At 51.2% G+C, this 23,247-nt stretch overlaps 20 non-coding genes across 20 annotated transcripts; all 20 read right to left on the bottom strand.

Moving 5' to 3' along the window:
- Positions 1-8,902: 8,902 nt before the first annotated feature.
- On the bottom strand, positions 8,903-9,066 carry LOC147271215 (U1 spliceosomal RNA). The gene has a single exon (XR_015116563.1). It is a non-coding gene; the product is annotated as a U1 spliceosomal RNA (small nuclear RNA).
- Positions 9,067-9,608: 542 nt separating this feature from the next.
- LOC147271214 (U2 spliceosomal RNA) lies at positions 9,609-9,799 on the bottom strand. Its single transcript, XR_015117137.1, has one exon. It is a non-coding gene; the product is annotated as a U2 spliceosomal RNA (small nuclear RNA).
- Positions 9,800-10,385: 586 nt separating this feature from the next.
- LOC147271213 (U1 spliceosomal RNA) lies at positions 10,386-10,549 on the bottom strand. Its single transcript, XR_015116696.1, has one exon. It is a non-coding gene; the product is annotated as a U1 spliceosomal RNA (small nuclear RNA).
- Positions 10,550-11,091: 542 nt separating this feature from the next.
- LOC147271212 (U2 spliceosomal RNA) lies at positions 11,092-11,282 on the bottom strand. Its single transcript, XR_015117202.1, has one exon. It is a non-coding gene; the product is annotated as a U2 spliceosomal RNA (small nuclear RNA).
- Positions 11,283-11,868: 586 nt separating this feature from the next.
- Positions 11,869-12,032, bottom strand: LOC147271211 (U1 spliceosomal RNA). The gene has a single exon (XR_015116562.1). It is a non-coding gene; the product is annotated as a U1 spliceosomal RNA (small nuclear RNA).
- A 542-nt stretch (positions 12,033-12,574) lies between these two features.
- On the bottom strand, positions 12,575-12,765 carry LOC147271210 (U2 spliceosomal RNA). Its single transcript, XR_015117224.1, has one exon. It is a non-coding gene; the product is annotated as a U2 spliceosomal RNA (small nuclear RNA).
- A 586-nt stretch (positions 12,766-13,351) lies between these two features.
- Positions 13,352-13,515, bottom strand: LOC147271209 (U1 spliceosomal RNA). The gene has a single exon (XR_015116561.1). It is a non-coding gene; the product is annotated as a U1 spliceosomal RNA (small nuclear RNA).
- A 542-nt stretch (positions 13,516-14,057) lies between these two features.
- On the bottom strand, positions 14,058-14,247 carry LOC147271208 (U2 spliceosomal RNA). The gene has a single exon (XR_015116511.1). It is a non-coding gene; the product is annotated as a U2 spliceosomal RNA (small nuclear RNA).
- Positions 14,248-14,833: 586 nt separating this feature from the next.
- LOC147271207 (U1 spliceosomal RNA) lies at positions 14,834-14,997 on the bottom strand. Its single transcript, XR_015116560.1, has one exon. It is a non-coding gene; the product is annotated as a U1 spliceosomal RNA (small nuclear RNA).
- A 542-nt stretch (positions 14,998-15,539) lies between these two features.
- Positions 15,540-15,730, bottom strand: LOC147271206 (U2 spliceosomal RNA). Its single transcript, XR_015117458.1, has one exon. It is a non-coding gene; the product is annotated as a U2 spliceosomal RNA (small nuclear RNA).
- A 586-nt stretch (positions 15,731-16,316) lies between these two features.
- LOC147271205 (U1 spliceosomal RNA) lies at positions 16,317-16,480 on the bottom strand. Its single transcript, XR_015116559.1, has one exon. It is a non-coding gene; the product is annotated as a U1 spliceosomal RNA (small nuclear RNA).
- Positions 16,481-17,022: 542 nt separating this feature from the next.
- On the bottom strand, positions 17,023-17,212 carry LOC147271204 (U2 spliceosomal RNA). Its single transcript, XR_015116510.1, has one exon. It is a non-coding gene; the product is annotated as a U2 spliceosomal RNA (small nuclear RNA).
- A 586-nt stretch (positions 17,213-17,798) lies between these two features.
- Positions 17,799-17,962, bottom strand: LOC147271203 (U1 spliceosomal RNA). The gene has a single exon (XR_015116557.1). It is a non-coding gene; the product is annotated as a U1 spliceosomal RNA (small nuclear RNA).
- A 542-nt stretch (positions 17,963-18,504) lies between these two features.
- Positions 18,505-18,695, bottom strand: LOC147271202 (U2 spliceosomal RNA). The gene has a single exon (XR_015117222.1). It is a non-coding gene; the product is annotated as a U2 spliceosomal RNA (small nuclear RNA).
- Positions 18,696-19,281: 586 nt separating this feature from the next.
- On the bottom strand, positions 19,282-19,445 carry LOC147271201 (U1 spliceosomal RNA). The gene has a single exon (XR_015116556.1). It is a non-coding gene; the product is annotated as a U1 spliceosomal RNA (small nuclear RNA).
- Positions 19,446-19,987: 542 nt separating this feature from the next.
- Positions 19,988-20,177, bottom strand: LOC147271200 (U2 spliceosomal RNA). Its single transcript, XR_015116509.1, has one exon. It is a non-coding gene; the product is annotated as a U2 spliceosomal RNA (small nuclear RNA).
- Positions 20,178-20,763: 586 nt separating this feature from the next.
- Positions 20,764-20,927, bottom strand: LOC147271199 (U1 spliceosomal RNA). Its single transcript, XR_015116553.1, has one exon. It is a non-coding gene; the product is annotated as a U1 spliceosomal RNA (small nuclear RNA).
- A 542-nt stretch (positions 20,928-21,469) lies between these two features.
- On the bottom strand, positions 21,470-21,659 carry LOC147271198 (U2 spliceosomal RNA). Its single transcript, XR_015116508.1, has one exon. It is a non-coding gene; the product is annotated as a U2 spliceosomal RNA (small nuclear RNA).
- A 586-nt stretch (positions 21,660-22,245) lies between these two features.
- Positions 22,246-22,409, bottom strand: LOC147271197 (U1 spliceosomal RNA). The gene has a single exon (XR_015116552.1). It is a non-coding gene; the product is annotated as a U1 spliceosomal RNA (small nuclear RNA).
- A 542-nt stretch (positions 22,410-22,951) lies between these two features.
- LOC147271196 (U2 spliceosomal RNA) lies at positions 22,952-23,142 on the bottom strand. Its single transcript, XR_015117221.1, has one exon. It is a non-coding gene; the product is annotated as a U2 spliceosomal RNA (small nuclear RNA).
- Between the last annotated feature and the right edge of the window lie 105 nt (positions 23,143-23,247).

The raw sequence follows: 23,247 nt of genomic DNA, 5'->3' as shown, positions 1-23,247 counted from the left end.
GGACTTCTGTCCATTGTCTTCTGCTTATCCTGTTCAGGGTCATGGAGGGGGTGGAGCCTATCCCAGCAGCTTTTGGGCGACAGGCCGTGTTCACCCTGGACAGGTCACCAGTCCATCACAGGGCCAACACATCTACAGACAAACATTCCAAGCCAGACTCAGGAGGATCTCTCCACCCTACAGACTGTAAAGGAACCATCAAAGATGGCAGTTGGAGTTCTGTGGATCTGTGCTGGATTCCTCGTCCTCACGGACCAGAAGTCTGTCTGAAATACTGCACTGATTGATGATCTTTTCATGAATCTGGAAAAGCTTCTAAAATGAAAGGAAAACAATCCTATCTTCTTCATGTCTCAAGCCAAATCAAACCAAGAGTTCTTTTATCATATTTTTTTAACCGGACATCTGCTTTGACTGGTTGGTTGTTGAAAGAGAGCAGGACAGGACAGACAGCAGAAGACAAATATAGAGAAGGAAAGACAAAAGACAGAGAGAAAGGAGGGAGAGAATGACAAAAAGATGGGAACAAGATGAGGGTGAAAGACAAGCAGAGAGAAAGACAGAGGGACAGGGGGATGAAAGACAGACACGCAACCAACAACAGCAGCAGCAATAATAGTAAACTAGCTGCCAATGATAACGTCTCCTGGTCGCTGAAGCAATCAACTTCATAATAGGAGGATTGAAGAGCCAGGAAATAAAATATTAGCACAATACTGATGTGAATGTTCGTGCAATACTGAGAACACTGATATGTAGACGACTAGTAGGGGCGGCACGGTGGTGCAAGAAGACAAACAAAAAAGGCTGGTGTGATCCAGACCTTCATCAAAAATGGTCCTGGAGAACTGTTCAATGTGTCAGGACTTCAGAAGCTCCAATCCTCTCTAAGGTCCAGTGAGAGTGGAAGAGATTATAAATGAGAGAAGCAGGGCCCTCACTCAGAACTGAACCAGCTCAGTTGGGAGAGCCTTAGACTGAAGATCTAAAGGTCCCTGATCCGATCCCAGGTTTCAGCAGAGGAGCAGCATTGACTTTACTTTCCAGTGGAGGAACTGCAGACATGAAGGAAACTAACATCTTGTCCTGTGCATTCTTGTGACATTCAGGACATTTTTGGAGCCTCTTGTTGGATTTTGCCACAGAGAATCAGAGCCAATCAAAAGCATGGTGGACTTTAACATGGAGGACTGAACAAGTCAAGAAAGCATCAGTTTGACCTTCACAGGTGTTTCTGTTCCTGTCTCAATGCTGTAGAAAGAACCTGAGGAGCTCAGACGGTAGAGCATCAGACTTTTAATCTGAGGGTCCAGGGTTCAAGTCCCTGTTCAGGTGCTGTGGAGGTTCCAGTGTTTGACAACATGGTACTGGATGAAGTTTAGTGTTGAACAAACTGTCATCATCAAAAGTAGAAGTGTTCTTGTCTTGCCACTGTGAGACTGTCGCTAGAAAACTGACCAACAGTAATAAACAATAATTTCATGTGGCATGCAATTAACAAAACACCTACACTGATGGTCGAGGGGGGGGGGTGGAGCCTATCCCAGCATCTACGGGCCAGAGGCGGGGTTCACCCTGGACAGGTCACCAGTCCATCACAGGGTCAGCACACAGAGACGAACAACCATTTATACCTACGGTCAATTTAGAGTGTCCAATCAGCCTCGTCCCCAATTACATGTCTTTGGACAGTGGGAAGGAGCCGGAGTACCAGAGAGAACCCACGCATTCATGGGGAGAACATGCAGACTCTACACAGAAAGATTCCCCACCCGAGCCTGGACTCAAACCAGAACCTTCTTGCTGTGAGGCCACAGTGCTCACCACTGCACCATCATGCAGCCATGCTCTCTTCTACTTTCCTCAATTGTGTTTCTTTCATGTCCTCCTGAGATCAAAGACAGAATTCTAGTTACTGTCAAAGCCCTGATGACATCATCAGGAATTCTGACTTTGATCTGGAGACTCTTGCTTTAATCTGAATTTGATCTGACTAATGTTTTAGTTTAGGTTGCATGATACCGTCCACCTCATTTCTCCTGATGGACTGGTGACCTGTCCAGGGTGAACCCTGCCTCTTGAACAACGTCACCTGGGATCGCCCCCCCCCCCCCCCCCGTGACCCTTAAAGGATAAGAACAGAAAGTGGATGGAGGGATGGACTCAACACTGAAATCAGCTGATCTGATCCACATTCTAATGTTTCCTGTCCCTCTTTCGGAGTCAGTCAGAATAGTAGTGTATATAATAATGTATATCCAACCTTGTAGTATCTTTCCAAAGCTTTTAGTATTTCTTCTTGTTTCTACTTGTAGTTTTAGTGTCTGGATCTTTTCTTTTGATGTCCTGCTGTCTGCTCTTTGCTTTTGGAGCTTCCTTCAACAACTACCAGGCCTCCTGGGTACTGTAGGAAACATGGTCAAGTTCTTCTGACTTCTCCAGGAACGTCCTGCTCACATTGGTCTGTCTTCATTTTGACTCCTCCCACTGCCACAATGACCAGCCTTTATACTCTTGGTGACTGGGGCCCTGGTTGCTGCAGGCCTCAACACCAGCCTGTGGTTGTGAGCAGGGCAGAACAGAACTGACAGTATCTCCCATGCAGGACCTGGGTCAGCGCCTGGTGCCAGCTGGGGCACCGCTTTAACCTGGACCCCTAGAGGATCTTCTCCAGGAACTGGCCTTTTTGGTTCCATCAAGGCCTGAGAGGATGGTGAAGAGTGATCCTCCACCAGGCAGCACAGTCAGCAGCAGCCATTTTGTTCCACTAGAATCAAGTATGATAGTGACAGACTGGTGAGTACTTGCTAACTAACACTTCCTGTTTTTCCTGCTATTCTTCCATGAATGTGCTCATGTTGGCTGGTCCCCAACCACAGTTTCAAAGCCATGATGACATCTTTCATCAACAATCAGACTTATTTTTTTCTCTATTAGGACAAATAAGGTTTCAACTGACATGGCTGGCCAACGTCCTGGAGTTCATTCAGCCTGGAGAACCAGGTGCTGGTTCCTTCTTTTACCAGGCAGGAACGGGCAGCAGATCCAAGATCAGTAGGTGAAGATGTCTGCTTTGACTGGTAGGAGGAAAGAGAGCAGGAGAGCTGGTCAGAGACAAAGACAGATCATGAAGAAGGAGTGCTGTATTCTGCTAGCACATGCTAGTGACAGTCAGAGATCAGGAGTCTCAGCAGGGAAAGATTCATGTCTTATTTCAGAGGACAATTGGACGTTCACTGGAAGACTGTGAATGTTTGAGGGTCAGAGGTGAAAAGAGGACAAGTGCACCTGTTGTGTGTGATGGGGCACCAGCATGGAGGAAGTTGTCAAACATTTTGAGCGAAAAAGCATGAATCTTCAAGTAAAGAATTAAAATGATTTAGTTCACAATGAGGTCTCTGTCATAAAACAAAAGGAACAACTGACTCCCTCACCATTTCCACCCTCTTCAACAGATTCACATTTCAAAACAACCAGGTTTATTTTGTTCCCTTCTTTTAGCAGAGGATGGTTTTGATCCATCCACCTCTGGGTTCTGGGCCCAGCACGCTTCCTCTGTAAATCCATATTTTGGGTTCTGGCTTGTTCTGCTTTTCATTTTGTGTTTGTATTAAAGTTCTGTTGCTTAAAAAAAGAGTTTTTTGCCTTTTTAAAAACACACACACACACACACACACACACTACAGCCAAGCATATAGAATGATACAGTCTGAGGTGGTTTTGACTGGTCGGCACCAATGTGCACTGTTTGGCACTGAAGTCATGTGACTGAAGTCATCCAGTCATGTGACTGAAGTCATCCATTCATGTCAGTGATGTCACTCTGCAGGACTGTCACTGCCGTCTCATTCTAGAAAAGAATCCAGACTCCACCTGTGGCTCCATGATAACTGATGGACCTCTGGTTGGAGGCTGGACGATGATGTTTGGTCTGGGGGGGTTAAGATGGTGGGGCTGTTTCAGTTCTAGTGCTGAAGGCTTTCACCATGACAGTCAGACTCTCCTCTGTCCTTCATGGTCCCTCAAATGTGCAGTGTGGACCTCACACACTGAATTTAGCCTGAAAACTCTTCATGAACAGCAGGAGACTCAGAGTCTCTGTGGCGTTCGGCTGTTAACAGAGAGGCTGGTGGTTGGAGCCCCCCAGGGACCAGGACCAGGCTCTACTGGTGCTGAGGACTCAGTTGATCAGCTGCTGAGTTGCTACTTGATGTCAGCATTGGTCTGTTTCATCCTGAGTAGTTTGATCCTAGCAGAGTCGCTGCATCAATGATCTGAATGTGGACGGACAGACTGACCCTCCACAGCAGACGCCTGTCACAGATCTCTGGATGAGACACTTTGAGGTAAAGCCAGGTTCTGCCAGTCCCACTCACATGTTTCAATCACATGTTCAGAGATGGGTTTGTTGTTCCTGAATCCATTTCTTATTTTCTGATCACCTTGTGGATTGTTCATCATTCTCCTCATCACCATGCTTTAGGTTGCAGTACGAACACCTGAGTTAGTCTGGGGTTGCAGGAATCATACAGCATCCAGATAATAGCAGGCTGAAACATTTATTTAAAAGAGTTTAACATGGTTACACACACACACACACACACACACACACACGTGTATCAACATGATGTTCCGAATGTTTCACTGTCTGTGGTTGTCCAGCTCTCCTTGCCTCTTCACTGTCATTGTCAGAACTCGGAGCAGTCTTCCTCTCCAGGTGATGTCTCTGAGTGATGATGATTGCTGTCTGTTCAACCAGCTTCATTTGTTGATATCTGAGAAGGACTGAAGACAGCAAAGTGTGCTGATTGGCCAACAACCCCTCACAGGTCAAAGGTCACTGCTCTGAGGCGGACCAGTTTACTGTAACAGAGGTGGCACCATCCACTGCTGGCGCTCTCTTCAGTGCTTCTTGTTTCTGCCCTTTGTGTGTGAGCTCCTAGAGCAGCTGGTCCGCCCCCCCCCCCCTTTTCTTTTCTATTCCTCTAATTTATTTTTTGATTTTCTATTTTTGTAATTCATCATCGATCTCGGCTCACGGTCGCTACACTCTTGACCTCCTGTGAGCCTTGAAGAGAGAGAAGCCACCTTTGTGTCGGAGAAGAGCAGCTTAGTCCAGGCAGCCAGCAGCCTGAGACCAGAGGGTAGCCAATCAACGCGCTTCCCTTCTTCATCGAGCGAATCTCAGCGGGAGCCACGGTCGACGAGGTGGAGGCTTTGGAGGCCGTCCTCCCACCAGTTCGTTGGAGAGGCGTCGTACATCGATGGGAGAATCCAGCTGAGAACGTAAGCCGGTTACGTTGGTTTTCACCGATTCAGGCCTGGACTCCTGTGTCGCTGCCAAACTCCGCCTGACTCCGTAGAGCTGGTCAGCCTCCACTCAGTCCTCTTCATTTGGTTGGAGGTCACCATCGTTCATCCTACACACCTTTCCACCTGCCTCTTAGCCGTCTACTTGAAGCTCAGATAAATCCAGGCTAATTCATACCTGCTACTCAATATGGGCCTTAATTACTCTGCTGGAATTATCACTCTGTCTTAAGGGTTTTCTTAATTGTATTAAATCCTCTTTAATTTCCAAGAAGTCTTCCAACTCATTCATTCATGCAAGCCACTGATCCACAAGACCTCATTGATGAGCTTCAACCTGAGACTGATTGTTTCTCGTTGGACGAGACACCCATTCAATGAGACTCATTGTCAGTCCATTGAAATCTACTGGTGTTCCTGGTGAGTTGATTTAACAACATGAGCTGACAGACTCTACATTCAGGTAGGAACCACCACATCCAGGGGTCTGGACCTTTGAGCAGGCAGAGCCATCAAAGTAGCAGACTAAGCTAGCAGACATTAGCATTGAGAAGAAACTGATACCTGAGCCTACTTTTGGGTCTGGTCAAGTGATGACACAATAATATGACATCATTGTCAGACTGACGCCTGCTCAACACTGACCAAACGCCGCCCTATTGTATTGTGGGAAATTTCTGCTTGGCTCGCGTCCATCAAAACACACAAAGAAATTTCTCCAGAATCAGGATTGACAGTGGATACAATTGATTCCACACTGGTTTCGGGTGCAGGTGTGGAATTTCAGACACAGTCTGTGTTTGTGTTGTTCATTCAGTGATTTTTCTTACAATTCCCAATCAAAGCCCCACATTGCTAATGAACTCAAAATGATGCTAACAGTAATGTAGTGATAGTTGCTAATAAACTAAGTGATGCTGACAGTAATGTAGTAAGAGTTGCTTCGAACCTCAAAGTAATGCGACAGTGATTTCAGAAGAATTGCTAATGATCTCAAAATGATGCGACAGTGATGTCGTAAGAATTGCTAATAAACTCAAAACGATGCAAACAGTAATGTAGTGATAGTTGCTAATAAACTCAGTGATGCTTACAGTCATGTAGTAAGAGTTGCTACGAACCTCAAAATAATGCAAGAATAATGTAGTAAGAGTTGCTAAAAACCACAAAATAATGCGACTGTGATGTCGGAAGAATTGCTCATGATCTCAAAATGATGCGACGGTAATCTAGTAAGAGCTGCTAATAAATTCAAAATGATGCTAACAGTAATGTAGTGAAAGTTTCGAATAACCTCAAAGTGATGCTGACAGTCATGTGGTAAGAGTTGCTACGAACCTCAAAATAATGCAAGAATAATGTAAGAGTTGCTAAAAACCACAAAATAATGCGACTGTGATGTCGGAAGAATTGCTCATGATCTCAAAATGATGCGACGGTAATCTAGTAAGAGCTGCTAATAAATTCAAAATGATGCTAACAGTAATGTAGTGAAAGTTTCGAATAACCTCAAAGTGATGCTGACAGTCATGTGGTTAGAGTTTCGAGTAACCTAAAAATGATGCGGACAGTAATGTATTAAGAGTTGCTAATAACCTCAAAATAATGCGACAGTGATTTCAGAAAAATTTCTAATGAACTCAAAATGATGCTAACAGTAACGTAGTGATAGTTGCTAATAAACTCAGTGATACTTACAATAATGTAGTAAGAGTTTCAAACTCCCTCAAAATGATGCTGACAGTCATGTAGTAAGAGTTGCTACTAAACTCAAAATAATGCGACAGTGATGTCGGAAGAGTTGCTAATGAACTCAAAATGATGCTACAGTGATGTAGTAAGAGATGCTAAAAAACTAAAAATGATGCTGATGGTAATGTAGGAAGAGTTGAAACTAACGTTAAAATTATGCTACACTGTTGTCATAAGAATTGCTAATACACTCAAAATGATGCTTACAGTAATGTAGTTAGTGTTTCGAACTACCTCAAAGTGATGCTGACAGTCATGTAGTCAGAGTTGCTACGAACCTCAAAATAATGCGACAGTGATGTTGGAAGAATTGCTAATGGTCTCAAAATGATGCGACAGTGATGTAGCAAGAATTGCTAATGAACTCAAAATGATGCTAACTGTAATGGAATGAAAGTTTCGAATGGCCTCAAAGTGATGCTGACAGTCATATAGTAAGAGTTGCTACAAAACTCAAAATAATGCGACAGCGATGTCGGAAGAATTGCTAATAAACTCAAAATGATGCTAACGGAAATCTAGTAAGAGCTGCTAATGATCTCAAACTGATGCTACAGTGATGTTGTAAGAATTGCTAATGATATCAAAATGATGTGACGGTCATGTAGTAAGAATTGCTAATGAACTCAAAATAATGCCAACAGTAATGTAGCGATAGTTGCTAATAAACTCAGTGATGCTTACAGTAATGTCGTAAGTGTTTCGAACTACCTCAAAGTGATGCTGACAGTCATGTAGTAAGAGTTGCTACGAACCTCAAAATAATGCGACAGTGATGTCGGAAGAACTGCTAAGGAACTCAAAATGATGCTAACTGTAATGTCGTGAAAGTTTCGAATAACCTCAAAGTGATGCTGACAGTCATGCAGTAAGAGTTGCTACGAACCTCAAAATAATGCGACAGTGATGTCAGAAGAATTGCTAATGATCTCAAAATGATGCGACAGTGATGTAGTGAAAGTTTCGAATAACCTCAAAGTGATGCTGACAGTCACCTGGTTAGAGTTGCGAGTAACCTAAAAATGATGCTGAGAGTAATGTAGTAAGAGTTGCTAATAACCTCAAAATAATGCTACAGTGATGTCGGAAGAATTGTTAATGAACTCAAAGTGATGCTGACAGTCATGTAGTGATAGTTGCTAATAAACTCAGTTATGCTTACAGTAACGTAGTAAGTGTTTTGAACAACCTCAAAGTGAAGCTGACAGTCATGTAGTAAGAGTTGCTACTAACCTCAAAATTATACTACGGTGATGTCGTAACAATTGCTAATGATCTCAAAATGATGCTACAGTGATGCCGGAAGAATTGCTAATGAATTCAAGAATGATGCTGACAGTAATGTAGTGATAGTTGCTAATAAACTCAAAGTGATGCTGACAGTAATTTATGAAGAGTTGCTAAAAACCTTAAAATAATGACACAGTAATGTAGTAAGAGTTGCTATGAAACTAAAAATAATGCAACAGTGATGTAAGAAGAATTGCTAATGATCTGAGATGAGAGTCAGGGTTTTCCAAGTTGATCTCCTCCCACGCATGAATTCTCTCTGGTATCCTTCCACTTACTGCGAAGACGAGCCGTGGATGTATTGTCCTGAGCCCAGGGCTTGTCAGATACCATGACCCTCAACTAAATGTGGCAGAAACCCTGCCCTCTTCATTTAGGGCTGGAAGGTGTGAGAGATACTGGGAGCTCATCGAGGCTACGTCCTCCGCGGTCTCCTCAGGCTGGCCAGCACAAGAGGAGACCGCCAACTGGCCAGGAAAGGCGGTCACCGTTGTTGTTGTTGCCACCGTGGTCGGCCTTTCTTTCTTTCTTTCCTTTTTTCACACGATCACAGGGGAGAGCGCGGACGCAGTCCCCCACTGTCAGAAATTATGCAGTTGAGATTCCCACATTTGGGGAATTCACCAGGGTCAGCACAGCCCCAGTGCAATGGCTGAGCCTCACCCGGGGAGAACCACCTTGCTGATCATGGTATCTCCCCTGCCAGGTAAGTATGACTCGCTGAGCTTAGGAACAGACATGAGCTCCAGGGACACAGCCTTCTGACTGACAGGCAGGGAGGCCGACACAGCGCCTGATCTTTCCTACCTTGTGCCAATCTGCCGCGTGCGCAGCCCCCTTTGTTTCTCACAACGATGCCGGATGTCGGATATCCCAAGCCCGGGAAGCTCAGGCACATTGAAGGTTCAGGTCTTTCAGAGTGCATTCCAAAGCCTTTTGGGAAAGGCTCCGAGAGCAGTGCCGTCAGCGGACCTCCATCCTTATCTGGAGTGCAAACGGAGCCACAACTTGACGCCCAGCGGCAGCGCGGGCGGAAATCCAGCCCCGGCCTCATGTGCAGCACTCGAGAGTTGGCCTGAAGAGCACGGGATTTGCGCCTGACAAAAGGGGAGGGGCCCGCACTGTTCCTGGAAGGCCATTGCGGCCGCAGGCTGAGGAAAAGCTGCAGTGCAGGAGGAAAATCCTGGTCCGGCTTTGGGTGGAGCAGGTGAGCGAGTGCCTGGCGGAGGCTTGTTTTATTTCCGACGAGAAATGCGGGGCATTGCACCACTCCTGGAAACACTGCAATACCAGGTTGATGCGTGGAAAGGACGGAGCAAGCTCCCGTTCCATCTCCCTGTTCCAAAAAGCAATTTAATATATGGTTCCCGGATAGGGAACGTACCAGATATTAAACTGATAAGAACAGATACTACACTTGATCTTAGCCAAAAGGCCGAGAAGCGATGCCTGTCAGCCACCCGACGTGAGAGCCAGCACCCCCGGTACAGCCAATCCCGGCCGCGGCTGTGGGCAGGAACTGCAACATTTTGGGTGGCGACACAAAATGCAGTGCCATAAACACTACATCTGGCACACTGGTTGTCCCCACTGCTATCCAAAGCAAAGGCAATCGGTGCCTTCACCCTGCTATGCTAGTGGGGCGACTCAAAGTAAAACAAAGCGGTGTTCAAAGCCACAAGCCAGCGACTCATCCTGGAGTCGGGGTTTTCCAAGTTGATCTCCTCCCACGCATGAATTCTCTGGTATCATTCCACTTACTGCGAAGACGAGCCGTGGATGTATTGTCCTGAGCTCAGGGCTTGTCAGATACCATGACCCTCAACTAAATGTGGCAGAAACCCTGCCCTCTTCATTTAGGGCTGGAAGGTGTGAGAGATACTGGGAGCTCATCGAGGCTACGTCCTCCGCGGTCTCCTCAGGCTGGCCAGCACAAGAGGAGACCGCCAACTGGCCGGGACAGGCGGTCACCGTTGTTGTTGTTGCCGCCGTGGTCGGCCTTTCTTTCTTTCTTTCCTTTTTTCACACGATCACAGGGGAGAGCGCGGACGCAGTCCCCCGCTGTCAGAAATTATGCAGTTGAGATTCCCACATTTGGGGAATTCACCAGGGTCAGCACAGCCCCAGTGCAATGGCTGAGCCTCACCCGGGGAGAACCACCTTGCTGATCATGGTATCTCCCCTGCCAGGTAAGTATGACTCGCTGAGCTTAGGAACAGACATGAGCTCCAGGGACACAGCCTTCTGACTGACAGGCAGGGAGGCCGACACAGCGCCTGATCTTTCCTACCTTGTGCCAATCTGCCGCGTGCGCAGCCCCCTTTGTTTCTCACAACGATGCCGGATGTCGGATATCCCAAGCCCGGGAAGCTCAGGCACATTGAAGGTTCAGGTCTTTCAGAGTGCATTCCAAAGCCTTTTGGGAAAGGCTCCGAGAGCAGTGCCGTCAGCGGACCTCCATCCTTATCTGGAGTGCAAACGGAGCCACAACTTGACGCCCAGCGGCAGCGCGGGCGGAAATCCAGCCCCGGCCTCATGTGCAGCACTCGAGAGTTGGCCTGAAGAGCACGGGATTTGCTCCTGACAAAAGGGGAGGGGCCCGCACTGTTCCTGGAAGGCCATTGCGGCCGCAGGCTGAGGAAAAGCTGCAGTGCAGGAGGAGAACCCTGGTCCGGCTTTGGGTGGAGCAGGTGAGCGAGTGCCTGGCGGAGGCTTGTTTTATTTCCGACGAGAAATGCGGGGCATTGCACCACTCCTGGAAACACTGCAATACCAGGTTGATGCGTGGAAAGGACGGAGCAAGCTCCCATTCCATCTCCCTGTTCCAAAAAGCAATTTAATATATGGTTCCCGCATAGGGAACGTACCAGATATTAAACTGATAAGAACAGATACTACACTTGATCTTAGCCAAAAGGCCGAGAAGCGATGCCTGTCAGCCACCCGACGTGAGAGCCAGCACCCCCGGTACAGCCAATCCCGGCCGCGGCTGTGGGCAGGAACTGCAACATTTTGGGTGGCGACACAAAATGCAGTGCCATAAACACTACATCTGGCACACTGGTTGTCCCCACTGCTATCCAAAGCAAAGGCAATCGGTGCCTTCACCCTGCTATGCTAGTGGGGCGACTCAAAGTAAAACAAAGCGGTGTTCAAAGCCACAAGCCAGCGACTCATCCTGGAGTCGGGGTTTTCCAAGTTGATCTCCTCCCACGCATGAATTCTCTGGTATCATTCCACTTACTGCGAAGACGAGCCGTGGATGTATTGTCCTGAGCTCAGGGCTTGTCAGATACCATGACCCTCAACTAAATGTGGCAGAAACCCTGCCCTCTTCATTTAGGGCTGGAAGGTGTGAGAGATACTGGGAGCTCATCGAGGCTACGTCCTCCGCGGTCTCCTCAGGCTGGCCAGCACAAGAGGAGACCGCCAACTGGCCGGGACAGGCGGTCACCGTTGTTGTTGTTGCCGCCGTGGTCGGCCTTTCTTTCTTTCTTTCCTTTTTTCACACGATCACAGGGGAGAGCGCGGACGCAGTCCCCCACTGTCAGAAATTATGCAGTTGAGATTCCCACATTTGGGGAATTCACCAGGGTCAGCACAGCCCCAGTGCAATGGCTGAGCCTCACCCGGGGAGAACCACCTTGCTGATCATGGTATCTCCCCTGCCAGGTAAGTATGACTCGCTGAGCTTAGGAACAGACATGAGCTCCAGGGACACAGCCTTCTGACTGACAGGCAGGGAGGCCGACACAGCGCCTGATCTTTCCTACCTTGTGCCAATCTGCCGCGTGCGCAGCCCCCTTTGTTTCTCACAACGATGCCGGATGTCGGATATCCCAAGCCCGGGAAGCTCAGGCACATTGAAGGTTCAGGTCTTTCAGAGTGCATTCCAAAGCCTTTTGGGAAAGGCTCCGAGAGCAGTGCCGTCAGCGGACCTCCATCCTTATCTGGAGTGCAAACGGAGCCGCAACTTGACGCCCAGCGGCAGCGCGGGCGGAAATCCAGCCCCGGCCTGATGTGCAGCACTCGAGAGTTGGCCTGAAGAGCACGGGATTTGCGCCTGACAAAAGGGGAGGGGCCCGCACTGTTCCTGGAAGGCCATTGCGGCCGCAGGCTGAGGAAAAGCTGCAGTGCAGGAGGAGAACCCTGGTCCGGCTTTGGGTGGAGCAGGTGAGCGAGTGCCTGGCGGAGGCTTGTTTTATTTCCGACGAGAAATGCGGGGCATTGCACCACTCCTGGAAACACTGCAATACCAGGTTGATGCGTGGAAAGGACGGAGCAAGCTCCCGTTCCATCTCCCTGTTCCAAAAAGCAATTTAATATATGGTTCCCGCATAGGGAACGTACCAGATATTAAACTGATAAGAACAGATACTACACTTGATCTTAGCCAAAAGGCCGAGAAGCGATGCCTGTCAGCCACCCGACGTGAGAGCCAGCACCCCCGGTACAGCCAATCCCGGCCGCGGCTGTGGGCAGGAACTGCAACATTTTGGGTGGCGACACAAAATGCAGTGCCATAAACACTACATCTGGCACACTGGTTGTCCCCACTGCTATCCAAAGCAAAGGCAATCGGTGCCTTCACCCTGCTATGCTAGTGGGGCGACTCAAAGTAAAACAAAGCGGTGTTCAAAGCCACAAGCCAGCGACTCATCCTGGAGTCGGGGTTTTCCAAGTTGATCTCCTCCCACGCATGAATTCTCTGGTATCATTCCACTTACTGCGAAGACGAGCCGTGGATGTATTGTCCTGAGCTCAGGGCTTGTCAGATACCATGACCCTCAACTAAATGTGGCAGAAACCCTGCCCTCTTCATTTAGGGCTGGAAGGTGTGAGAGATACTGGGAGCTCATCGAGGCTACGTCCTCCGCGGTCTCCTCAGGCTGGCCAGCACAAGAGGAGACCGCCAACTGGCCGGGACAGGCGGTCACCGTTGTTGTTGTTGCCGCCGTGGTCGGCCTTTCTTTCTTTCTTTCCTTTTTTCACACGATCACAGGGGAGAGCGCGGACGCAGTCCCCCACTGTCAGAAATTATGCAGTTGAGATTCCCACATTTGGGGAATTCACCAGGGTCAGCACAGCCCCAGTGCAATGGCTGAGCCTCACCCGGGGAGAACCACCTTGCTGATCATGGTATCTCCCCTGCCAGGTAAGTATGACTCGCTGAGCTTAGGAACAGACATGAGCTCCAGGGACACAGCCTTCTGACTGACAGGCAGGGAGGCCGACACAGCGCCTGATCTTTCCTACCTTGTGCCAATCTGCCGCGTGCGCAGCCCCCTTTGTTTCTCACAACGATGCCGGATGTCGGATATCCCAAGCCCGGGAAGCTCAGGCACATTGAAGGTTCAGGTCTTTCAGAGTGCATTCCAAAGTCTTTTGGGAAAGGCTCCGAGAGCAGTGCCGTCAGTGGACCTCCATCCTTATCTGGAGTGCAAACGGAGCCACAACTTGACGCCCAGCGGCAGCGCGGGCGGAAATCCAGCCCCGGCCTCATGTGCAGCACTCGAGAGTTGGCCTGAAGAGCACGGGATTTGCTCCTGACAAAAGGGGAGGGACCCGCACTGTTCCTGGAAGGCCATTGCGGCCGCAGGCTGAGGAAAAGCTGCAGTGCAGGAGGAGAACCCTGGTCCGGCTTTGGGTGGAGCAGGTGAGCGAGTGCCTGGCGGAGGCTTGTTTTATTTCCGACGAGAAATGCGGGGCATTGCACCACTCCTGGAAACACTGCAATACCAGGTTGATGCGTGGAAAGGACGGAGCAAGCTCCCGTTCCATCTCCCTGTTCCATGGGCAATTTAATATATGGTTCGCGGATAGGGAACGTACCAGATATTAAACTGATAAGAACAGATACTACACTTGATCTTAGCCAAAAGGCCGAGAAGCGATGCCTGTCAACCACCCGACGTGAGAGCCAGCACCCCCGGTACAGCCAATCCCGGCCGCGGCTGTGGGCAGGAACTGCAACATTTTGGGTGGCGACACAAAATGCAGTGCCATAAACACTACATCTGGCACACTGGTTGTCCCCACTGCTATCCAAAGCAAAGGCAATCGGTGCCTTCACCCTGCTATGCTAGTGGGGCGACTCAAAGTAAAACAAAGCGGTGTTCAAAGCCACAAGCCAGCGACTCATCCTGGAGTCGGGGTTTTCCAAGTTGATCTCCTCCCACGCATGAATTCTCTGGTATCATTCCACTTACTGCGAAGACGAGCCGTGGATGTATTGTCCTGAGCTCAGGGCTTGTCAGATACCATGACCCTCAACTAAATGTGGCAGAAACCCTGCCCTCTTCATTTAGGGCTGGAAGGTGTGAGAGATACTGGGAGCTCATCAAGGCTACGTCCTCCGCGGTCTCCTCAGGCTGGCCAGCACAAGAGGAGACCGCCAACTGGCCGGGACAGGCGGTCACCGTTGTTGTTGTTGCCGCCGTGGTCGGCCTTTCTTTCTTTCTTTCCTTTTTTCACACGATCACAGGGGAGAGCGCGGACGCAGTCCCCCACTGTCAGAAATTATGCAGTTGAGATTCCCACATTTGGGGAATTCACCAGGGTCAGCACAGCCCCAGTGCAATGGCTGAGCCTCACCCGGGGAGAACCACCTTGCTGATCATGGTATCTCCCCTGCCAGGTAAGTATGACTCGCTGAGCTTAGGAACAGACATGAGCTCCAGGGACACAGCCTTCTGACTGACAGGCAGGGAGGCCGACACAGCGCCTGATCTTTCCTACCTTGTGCCAATCTGCCGCGTGCGCAGCCCCCTTTGTTTCTCACAACGATGCCGGATGTCGGATATCCCAAGCCCGGGAAGCTCAGGCACATTGAAGGTTCAGGTCTTTCAGAGTGCATTCCAAAGCCTTTTGGGAAAGGCTCAGAGAGCAGTGCCGTCAGCGGACCTCCATCCTTATCTGGAGTGCAAACGGAGCCACAACTTGACGCCCAGCGGCAGCGCGGGCGGAAATCCAGCCCCGGCCTCATGTGCAGCACTCGAGAGTTGGCCTGAAGAGCACGGGATTTGCGCCTGACAAAAGGGGAGGGGCCCGCACTGTTCCTGGAAGGCCATTGCGGCCGCAGGCTGAGGAAAAGCTGCAGTGCAGGAGGAGAACCCTGGTCCGGCTTTGGGTGGAGCAGGTGAGCGAGTGCCTGGTGGAGGCTTGTTTTATTTCCGACGAGAAATGCGGGGCATTGCACCACTCCTGGAAACACTGCAATACCAGGTTGATGCGTGGAAAGGACGGAGCAAGCTCCCGTTCCATCTCCCTGTTCCAAAAAGCAATTTAATATATGGTTCCCGCATAGGGAACGTACCAGATATTAAACTGATAAGAACAGATACGACACTTGATCTTAGCCAAAAGGCCGAGAAGCGATGCCTGTCAGCCACCCGACGTGAGAGCCAGCACCCCCGGTACAGCCAATCCCGGCCGCGGCTGTGGGCAGGAACTGCAACATTTTGGGTGGCGACACAAAATGCAGTGCCATAAACACTACATCTGGCACACTGGTTGTCCCCACTGCTATCCAAAGCAAAGGCAATCGGTGCCTTCACCCTGCTATGCTAGTGGGGCGACTCAAAGTAAAACAAAGCGGTGTTCAAAGCCACAAGCCAGCGACTCATCCTGGAGTCGGGGTTTTCCAAGTTGATCTCCTCCCACGCATGAATTCTCTGGTATCATTCCACTTACTGCGAAGACGAGCCGTGGATGTATTGTCCTGAGCTCAGGGCTTGTCAGATACCATGACCCTCAACTAAATGTGGCAGAAACCCTGCCCTCTTCATTTAGGGCTGGAAGGTGTGAGAGATACTGGGAGCTCATCGAGGCTACGTCCTCCGCGGTCTCCTCAGGCTGGCCAGCACAAGAGGAGACCGCCAACTGGCCGGGACAGGCGGTCACCGTTGTTGTTGTTGCCGCCGTGGTCGGCCTTTCTTTCTTTCTTTCCTTTTTTCACACGATCACAGGGGAGAGCGCGGACGCAGTCCCCCACTGTCAGAAATTATGCAGTTGAGATTCCCACATTTGGGGAATTCACCAGGGTCAGCACAGCCCCAGTGCAATGGCTGAGCCTCACCCGGGGAGAACCACCTTGCTGATCATGGTATCTCCCCTGCCAGGTAAGTATGACTCGCTGAGCTTAGGAACAGACATGAGCTCCAGGGACACAGCCTTCTGACTGACAGGCAGGGAGGCCGACACAGCGCCTGATCTTTCCTACCTTGTGCCAATCTGCCGCGTGCGCAGCCCCCTTTGTTTCTCACAACGATGCCGGATGTCGGATATCCCAAGCCCGGGAAGCTCAGGCACATTGAAGGTTCAGGTCTTTCAGAGTGCATTCCAAAGTCTTTTGGGAAAGGCTCCGAGAGCAGTGCCGTCAGTGGACCTCCATCCTTATCTGGAGTGCAAACGGAGCCACAACTTGACGCCCAGCGGCAGCGCGGGCGGAAATCCAGCCCCGGCCTCATGTGCAGCACTCGAGAGTTGGCCTGAAGAGCACGGGATTTGCTCCTGACAAAAGGGGAGGGACCCGCACTGTTCCTGGAAGGCCATTGCGGCCGCAGGCTGAGGAAAAGCTGCAGTGCAGGAGGAGAACCCTGGTCCGGCTTTGGGTGGAGCAGGTGAGCGAGTGCCTGGCGGAGGCTTGTTTTATTTCCGACGAGAAATGCGGGGCATTGCACCACTCCTGGAAACACTGCAATACCAGGTTGATGCGTGGAAAGGACGGAGCAAGCTCCCGTTCCATCTCCCTGTTCCATGGGCAATTTAATATATGGTTCGCGGATAGGGAACGTACCAGATATTAAACTGATAAGAACAGATACTACACTTGATCTTAGCCAAAAGGCCGAGAAGCGATGCCTGTCAACCACCCGACGTGAGAGCCAGCACCCCCGGTACAGCCAATCCCGGCCGCGGCTGTGGGCAGGAACTGCAACATTTTGGGTGGCGACACAAAATGCAGTGCCATAAACACTACATCTGGCACACTGGTTGTCCCCACTGCTATCCAAAGCAAAGGCAATCGGTGCCTTCACCCTGCTATGCTAGTGGGGCGACTCAAAGTAAAACAAAGCGGTGTTCAAAGCCACAAGCCAGCGACTCATCCTGGAGTCGGGGTTTTCCAAGTTGATCTCCTCCCACGCATGAATTCTCTGGTATCATTCCACTTACTGCGAAGACGAGCCGTGGATGTATTGTCCTGAGCTCAGGGCTTGTCAGATACCATGACCCTCAACTAAATGTGGCAGAAACCCTGCCCTCTTCATTTAGGGCTGGAAGGTGTGAGAGATACTGGGAGCTCATCGAGGCTACGTCCTCCGCGGTCTCCTCAGGCTGGCCAGCACAAGAGGAGACCGCCAACTGGCCGGGACAGGCGGTCACCGTTGTTGTTGTTGCCGCCGTGGTCGGCCTTTCTTTCTTTCTTTCCTTTTTTCACACGATCACAGGGGAGAGCGCGGACGCAGTCCCCCACTGTCAGAAATTATGCAGTTGAGATTCCCACATTTGGGGAATTCACCAGGGTCAGCACAGCCCCAGTGCAATGGCTGAGCCTCACCCGGGGAGAACCACCTTGCTGATCATGGTATCTCCCCTGCCAGGTAAGTATGACTCGCTGAGCTTAGGAACAGACATCAGCTCCAGGGACACAGCCTTCTGACTGACAGGCAGGGAGGCCGACACAGCGCCTGATCTTTCCTACCTTGTGCCAATCTGCCGCGTGCGCAGCCCCCTTTGTTTCTCACAACGATGCCGGATGTCGGATATCCCAAGCCCGGGAAGCTCAGGCACATTGAAGGTTCAGGTCTTTCAGAGTGCATTCCAAAGCCTTTTGGGAAAGGCTCAGAGAGCAGTGCCGTCAGCGGACCTCCATCCTTATCTGGAGTGCAAACGGAGCCACAACTTGACGCCCAGCGGCAGCGCGGGCGGAAATCCAGCCCCGGCCTCATGTGCAGCACTCGAGAGTTGGCCTGAAGAGCACGGGATTTGCGCCTGACAAAAGGGGAGGGGCCCGCACTGTTCCTGGAAGGCCATTGCGGCCGCAGGCTGAGGAAAAGCTGCAGTGCAGGAGGAGAACCCTGGTCCGGCTTTGGGTGGAGCAGGTGAGCGAGTGCCTGGCGGAGGCTTGTTTTATTTCCGACGAGAAATGCGGGGCATTGCACCACTCCTGGAAACACTGCAATACCAGGTTGATGCGTGGAAAGGACGGAGCAAGCTCCCGTTCCATCTCCCTGTTCCAAAAAGCAATTTAATATATGGTTCCCGCATAGGGAACGTACCAGATATTAAACTGATAAGAACAGATACTACACTTGATCTTAGCCAAAAGGCCGAGAAGCGATGCCTGTCAGCCACCCGACGTGAGAGCCAGCACCCCCGGTACAGCCAATCCCGGCCGCGGCTGTGGGCAGGAACTGCAACATTTTGGGTGGCGACACAAAATGCAGTGCCATAAACACTACATCTGGCACACTGGTTGTCCCCACTGCTATCCAAAGCAAAGGCAATCGGTGCCTTCACCCTGCTATGCTAGTGGGGCGACTCAAAGTAAAACAAAGCGGTGTTCAAAGCCACAAGCCAGCGACTCATCCTGGAGTCGGGGTTTTCCAAGTTGATCTCCTCCCACGCATGAATTCTCTGGTATCATTCCACTTACTGCGAAGACGAGCCGTGGATGTATTGTCCTGAGCTCAGGGCTTGTCAGATACCATGACCCTCAACTAAATGTGGCAGAAACCCTGCCCTCTTCATTTAGGGCTGGAAGGTGTGAGAGATACTGGGAGCTCATCGAGGCTACGTCCTCCGCGGTCTCCTCAGGCTGGCCAGCACAAGAGGAGACCGCCAACTGGCCGGGACAGGCGGTCACCGTTGTTGTTGTTGCCGCCGTGGTCGGCCTTTCTTTCTTTCTTTCCTTTTTTCACACGATCACAGGGGAGAGCGCGGACGCAGTCCCCCACTGTCAGAAATTATGCAGTTGAGATTCCCACATTTGGGGAATTCACCAGGGTCAGCACAGCCCCAGTGCAATGGCTGAGCCTCACCCGGGGAGAACCACCTTGCTGATCATGGTATCTCCCCTGCCAGGTAAGTATGACTCGCTGAGCTTAGGAACAGACATCAGCTCCAGGGACACAGCCTTCTGACTGACAGGCAGGGAGGCCGACACAGCGCCTGATCTTTCCTACCTTGTGCCAATCTGCCGCGTGCGCAGCCCCCTTTGTTTCTCACAACGATGCCGGATGTCGGATATCCCAAGCCCGGGAAGCTCAGGCACATTGAAGGTTCAGGTCTTTCAGAGTGCATTCCAAAGTCTTTTGGGAAAGGCTCCGAGAGCAGTGCCGTCAGTGGACCTCCATCCTTATCTGGAGTGCAAACGGAGCCACAACTTGACGCCCAGCGGCAGCGCGGGCGGAAATCCAGCCCCGGCCTCATGTGCAGCACTCGAGAGTTGGCCTGAAGAGCACGGGATTTGCTCCTGACAAAAGGGGAGGGACCCGCACTGTTCCTGGAAGGCCATTGCGGCCGCAGGCTGAGGAAAAGCTGCAGTGCAGGAGGAGAACCCTGGTCCGGCTTTGGGTGGAGCAGGTGAGCGAGTGCCTGGCGGAGGCTTGTTTTATTTCCGACGAGAAATGCGGGGCATTGCACCACTCCTGGAAACACTGCAATACCAGGTTGATGCGTGGAAAGGACGGAGCAAGCTCCCGTTCCATCTCCCTGTTCCATGGGCAATTTAATATATGGTTCGCGGATAGGGAACGTACCAGATATTAAACTGATAAGAACAGATACTACACTTGATCTTAGCCAAAAGGCCGAGAAGCGATGCCTGTCAACCACCCGACGTGAGAGCCAGCACCCCCGGTACAGCCAATCCCGGCCGCGGCTGTGGGCAGGAACTGCAACATTTTGGGTGGCGACACAAAATGCAGTGCCATAAACACTACATCTGGCACACTGGTTGTCCCCACTGCTATCCAAAGCAAAGGCAATCGGTGCCTTCACCCTGCTATGCTAGTGGGGCGACTCAAAGTAAAACAAAGCGGTGTTCAAAGCCACAAGCCAGCGACTCATCCTGGAGTCGGGGTTTTCCAAGTTGATCTCCTCCCACGCATGAATTCTCTGGTATCATTCCACTTACTGCGAAGACGAGCCGTGGATGTATTGTCCTGAGCTCAGGGCTTGTCAGATACCATGACCCTCAACTAAATGTGGCAGAAACCCTGCCCTCTTCATTTAGGGCTGGAAGGTGTGAGAGATACTGGGAGCTCATCGAGGCTACGTCCTCCGCGGTCTCCTCAGGCTGGCCAGCACAAGAGGAGACCGCCAACTGGCCGGGACAGGCGGTCACCGTTGTTGTTGTTGCCGCCGTGGTCGGCCTTTCTTTCTTTCTTTCCTTTTTTCACACGATCACAGGGGAGAGCGCGGACGCAGTCCCCCACTGTCAGAAATTATGCAGTTGAGATTCCCACATTTGGGGAATTCACCAGGGTCAGCACAGCCCCAGTGCAATGGCTGAGCCTCACCCGGGGAGAACCACCTTGCTGATCATGGTATCTCCCCTGCCAGGTAAGTATGACTCGCTGAGCTTAGGAACAGACATCAGCTCCAGGGACACAGCCTTCTGACTGACAGGCAGGGAGGCCGACACAGCGCCTGATCTTTCCTACCTTGTGCCAATCTGCCGCGTGCGCAGCCCCCTTTGTTTCTCACAACGATGCCGGATGTCGGATATCCCAAGCCCGGGAAGCTCAGGCACATTGAAGGTTCAGGTCTTTCAGAGTGCATTCCAAAGCCTTTTGGGAAAGGCTCAGAGAGCAGTGCCGTCAGCGGACCTCCATCCTTATCTGGAGTGCAAACGGAGCCACAACTTGACGCCCAGCGGCAGCGCGGGCGGAAATCCAGCCCCGGCCTCATGTGCAGCACTCGAGAGTTGGCCTGAAGAGCACGGGATTTGCGCCTGACAAAAGGGGAGGGGCCCGCACTGTTCCTGGAAGGCCATTGCGGCCGCAGGCTGAGGAAAAGCTGCAGTGCAGGAGGAGAACCCTGGTCCGGCTTTGGGTGGAGCAGGTGAGCGAGTGCCTGGCGGAGGCTTGTTTTATTTCCGACGAGAAATGCGGGGCATTGCACCACTCCTGGAAACACTGCAATACCAGGTTGATGCGTGGAAAGGACGGAGCAAGCTCCCGTTCCATCTCCCTGTTCCATGGGCAATTTAATATATGGTTCGCGGATAGGGAACGTACCAGATATTAAACTGATAAGAACAGATACTACACTTGATCTTAGCCAAAAGGCCGAGAAGCGATGCCTGTCAACCACCCGACGTGAGAGCCAGCACCCCCGGTACAGCCAATCCCGGCCGCGGCTGTGGGCAGGAACTGCAACATTTTGGGTGGCGACACAAAATGCAGTGCCATAAACACTACATCTGGCACACTGGTTGTCCCCACTGCTATCCAAAGCAAAGGCAATCGGTGCCTTCACCCTGCTATGCTAGTGGGGCGACTCAAAGTAAAACAAAGCGGTGTTCAAAGCCACAAGCCAGCGACTCATCCTGGAGTCGGGGTTTTCCAAGTTGATCTCCTCCCACGCATGAATTCTCTGGTATCATTCCACTTACTGCGAAGACGAGCCGTGGATGTATTGTCCTGAGCTCAGGGCTTGTCAGATACCATGACCCTCAACTAAATGTGGCAGAAACCCTGCCCTCTTCATTTAGGGCTGGAAGGTGTGAGAGATACTGGGAGCTCATCGAGGCTACGTCCTCCGCGGTCTCCTCAGGCTGGCCAGCACAAGAGGAGACCGCCAACTGGCCGGGACAGGCGGTCACCGTTGTTGTTGTTGCCGCCGTGGTCGGCCTTTCTTTCTTTCTTTCCTTTTTTCACACGATCACAGGGGAGAGCGCGGACGCAGTCCCCCACTGTCAGAAATTATGCAGTTGAGATTCCCACATTTGGGGAATTCACCAGGGTCAGCACAGCCCCAGTGCAATGGCTGAGCCTCACCCGGGGAGAACCACCTTGCTGATCATGGTATCTCCCCTGCCAGGTAAGTATGACTCGCTGAGCTTAGGAACAGACATGAGCTCCAGGGACACAGCCTTCTGACTGACAGGCAGGGAGGCCGACACAGCGCCTGATCTTTCCTACCTTGTGCCAATCTGCCGCGTGCGCAGCCCCCTTTGTTTCTCACAACGATGCCGGATGTCGGATATCCCAAGCCCGGGAAGCTCAGGCACATTGAAGGTTCAGGTCTTTCAGAGTGCATTCCAAAGCCTTTTGGGAAAGGCTCAGAGAGCAGTGCCGTCAGCGGACCTCCATCCTTATCTGGAGTGCAAACGGAGCCACAACTTGACGCCCAGCGGCAGCGCGGGCGGAAATCCAGCCCCGGCCTCATGTGCAGCACTCGAGAGTTGGCCTGAAGAGCACGGGATTTGCGCCTGACAAAAGGGGAGGGGCCCGCACTGTTCCTGGAAGGCCATTGCGGCCGCAGGCTGAGGAAAAGCTGCAGTGCAGGAGGAGAACCCTGGTCCGGCTTTGGGTGGAGCAGGTGAGCGAGTGCCTGGCGGAGGCTTGTTTTATTTCCGACGAGAAATGCGGGGCATTGCACCACTCCTGGAAACACTGCAATACCAGGTTGATGCGTGGAAAGGACGGAGCAAGCTCCCGTTCCATCTCCCTGTTCCAAAAAGCAATTTAATATATGGTTCCCGCATAGGGAACGTACCAGATATTAAACTGATAAGAACAGATACTACACTTGATCTTAGCCAAAAGGCCGAGAAGCGATGCCTGTCAGCCACCCGACGTGAGAGCCAGCACCCCCGGTACAGCCAATCCCGGCCGCGGCTGTGGGCAGGAACTGCAACATTTTGGGTGGCGACACAAAATGCAG

This window comes from Aulostomus chinensis, chromosome 1, assembly GCF_037954235.1.
Source record: "Aulostomus chinensis isolate RoL2024-O1b breed Wild chromosome 1, RoL_Achi_v1.0, whole genome shotgun sequence".
Taxonomy (NCBI): Eukaryota; Metazoa; Chordata; class Actinopteri; order Syngnathiformes; family Aulostomidae; genus Aulostomus; species Aulostomus chinensis.
This window is presented reverse-complemented; position numbering and strand designations above follow the sequence as displayed.